The following is a 2,784-nucleotide window of genomic DNA, read 5'->3' as shown; positions in this document are numbered from 1 at the left end:
CACGGCAAGGGCTTCAAAGCAAAGGGGCATTTTGCGTTGAAAGGAAGAGCGTGGTATGCAAGTGCCAGAGGGAAACCAGGATACCACTGATGCTGCCTCCTGCGGCCACGGAAAGCATGGTCTGTGGGGAAAAGAGCCCCTCCTTCCACTGCCGCCCACTCAAGCAGAAAGCAGGAGTGCCCTGGGGAAGAGCCGGGGTCATGAAGGTCAGGAGACAACAGACCCACCTGCAAAACAAAGAGGGTTTGCTGTGGAAAGGGAAAGAGGAGGAGCTAGTAATGGGTCACCAGGCTTCACAGCGGGGTGCAGGGGAAATGCAAACGCCCTTTAGCCACCCCCAGACTCAACTCGACAACAAACGTGCTGGCCCAGTGCCAGGCAGGACTGTAGGCACAGGTGACAAAAAGTAAAGGGCCTTCAATCTTCTCTAGTCAACACTGCTCACTGCAGAGACGGGGTCTTTAGCTCGTCTCTGCTGCCCAAGGGATGCCTATCACAAACACAGAACTCTGCCCAAAGGCTTTTTTCTGGCTGCAGAAGAGTCAGTGCCCCCAGAAAGAGCCCTCTACCAAGGAAGGCCTGGAAGTTGGGAATAAATATCCCAGCTGCCTCATCCCCTCGAGGGAGATAAACAGATGTGTTTCCCCCAGTGTTTTTCAGCAGCATTGTTCCCCAGTTGCTCTGAGGATAACCCACTTGATATTACACACTTTATTAAATTCCTACCTTTTTACAGTTTACGTTCCCAATCCTTATTAGGGCTTCACGGGAATCACCTCCCAGATAAACTATAGGCACTCAGATCTTTGTCTCTGGGTCTGCTTCAAGGTGTATCTAACTAAGATGGGGATGCTAGGGCCCAGAGAGGGGAAGAGATTTGCCCTGGGTCACACAGCTTCTCAGTGTAGAGCCATGACCCAAACTTAGGGGTGGGGGGTGGGGAGCACTGCACGGGGCCTTCACTGCTTTTCTCCAGCTGCGGTGAACGGGAGCCACTCTCTAGTTGTGGCGCACAGCCTTCTCATTGCAGTGGCTTCTCTTGTTGCAGAGCCCGGGCTCTAGGGCCTGGGCTTCAGTAGCTGTGGCGCATGGGCTTAGTTGCTCTGCGGCATGTGGCATCTCCCCAGACCAGGGATTAAACCCATGTCCCCTGCGTTGGCGAGTGGATTCTTAGCACCTGGACCACCAGGGAAGCCCAAAGGCAGAGGTTACGAGCACAAAGTATAGAATCACAAAGGTCTGGGTTCAATCACCTGTGTAGATTACATTACTGTCCTTTCTCTACCTTGCCTGTAAGAGAATTAAATCTCTCTCCCCATTGTCACCGACTGCAGTACTTCTGTGTAGGAGAAGTAAAATTCCCTGTCTCACTGAAAGAAGGCTTGACCATGGACCTCCTGGCCAATAAAATCTGAGCAGAAGTGACATGTGCCAACGCTGAACAGAAACTTTAACAGCCATGGCGGGCTACACCAGCCTTCTTGCTTTTTTCTTATTCTCCCGTGGTAATAGCATGTCTCAGACAGGACTACTCCTGGATCCTGCTATAAAGCTAGTGTAGGGCAGCTGGTCCATGAGTGGCATGAGATAGGAGTGAATAAGCAAACCTTAATTATTTTAAACCAGAGATTTCAGGCTCATTTCTTACCGCAATGTAACAAAAGCTGAGAAATACACTCATCATATATTGGCTATGTTAACCCAAAGCAAGTAACAAAATTTCTGTGAGCCTTAGTTTCTTCCTCTATTAAAAATAAGACTAATAATGACTTCCCTGGTGGTCCAGTGGTTAAGACTCTACACTCCCAATGCAGAGGGCCCAGGTATGATCCCTGGTCAGGGAACTAGATCCCATATATGCTACAACTAAAACCCAGAGCAGCCCAATAAATAAATAAATAAGACTAATAATAACAGTATCTACTTAATGGGATTTTTGTGGGAATTACACGAGATAATGCATGGAAAGACTAAAAGTATGGTGTCTGGCACAGAGCAAGCACCCAACAAGTGTTAGCTATTATTGTTATCATTATCATTATTACATATTTTTTCCCTACCCCACAGAGAGACTTCCTCAAAAAGCAAGTTCTCCAGAGAAAATATATTGTTCCTGCAGGGCTCATCCTGGCTTGTTTGTAAGAGGTATTTACTTTCCCCTCCAAGGCCCTGCTCAGAGTGTTGCCCCCACCACAGTGCAGAAAGAAGTGCCAAGTGAAGTGCCCACGTCCCAGCAGGGCTGCACGCAGGAAACCCATAGCACTTAATGAATCCCCACAGAGAGGTCCAGATTAGCCGTGGTTTATTACTCCAAAATGGCAGGGAGTCATTTATCCATGAGCTATGGCCTCTCCCTGTTGCCTGTGCATTACAACTTATTTACAAGGCAATTTGCACAGTGTCACACCGGCTGGCCATTATGCTGCTGTCTGCTACCCACTAGGAGGGTTGCGGAACCCAGAGACAAAAGGGCCCTCCCCCTGCCTCTTCTTCGCTAGTGACAGTGAGCCGGTGGTTCTCCCCCAGTGTGGCACGTTTGCTCTTCGGGGAAGAGAACTCCTCCTCCATCACCAGCCCAGCAACTCAGAACACACCTGGGTGGGTAGGTGATGAAAGGCCAGGCTAGAAAAGGCTGCTGGGAAAGCAGCAGAGAAGTTGGGTCGCAGAGAAGTTATTTTAATAAGCACGATGGAAAGAGGGTTTGCAGCTGCATGGCACAGACACCTATCTGACTACTGTCATAGGAAAATGACATCATCTTGTGGTGGGTTCTGCACGTGGCTT

At 49.3% G+C, this 2,784-nt stretch overlaps 1 non-coding gene across 1 annotated transcript; it reads left to right on the top strand.

The window, feature by feature from the left end:
- The first annotated feature begins 1,771 nt into the window (after nucleotides 1-1,771).
- TRNAG-CCC (transfer RNA glycine (anticodon CCC)) lies at nucleotides 1,772-1,844 on the top strand. Its single transcript has one exon. It is a non-coding gene; the product is annotated as a tRNA-Gly (tRNA).
- The last annotated feature ends 940 nt before the right edge of the window (nucleotides 1,845-2,784 follow it).

Source organism: Capricornis sumatraensis, chromosome 15, assembly GCF_032405125.1.
Source record: "Capricornis sumatraensis isolate serow.1 chromosome 15, serow.2, whole genome shotgun sequence".
In the NCBI taxonomy this organism is placed as follows: Eukaryota; Metazoa; Chordata; class Mammalia; order Artiodactyla; family Bovidae; genus Capricornis; species Capricornis sumatraensis.
The sequence above is the reverse complement of the archived record's forward strand: the minus strand, read 5'-3'. Positions and strand labels throughout refer to the sequence as shown.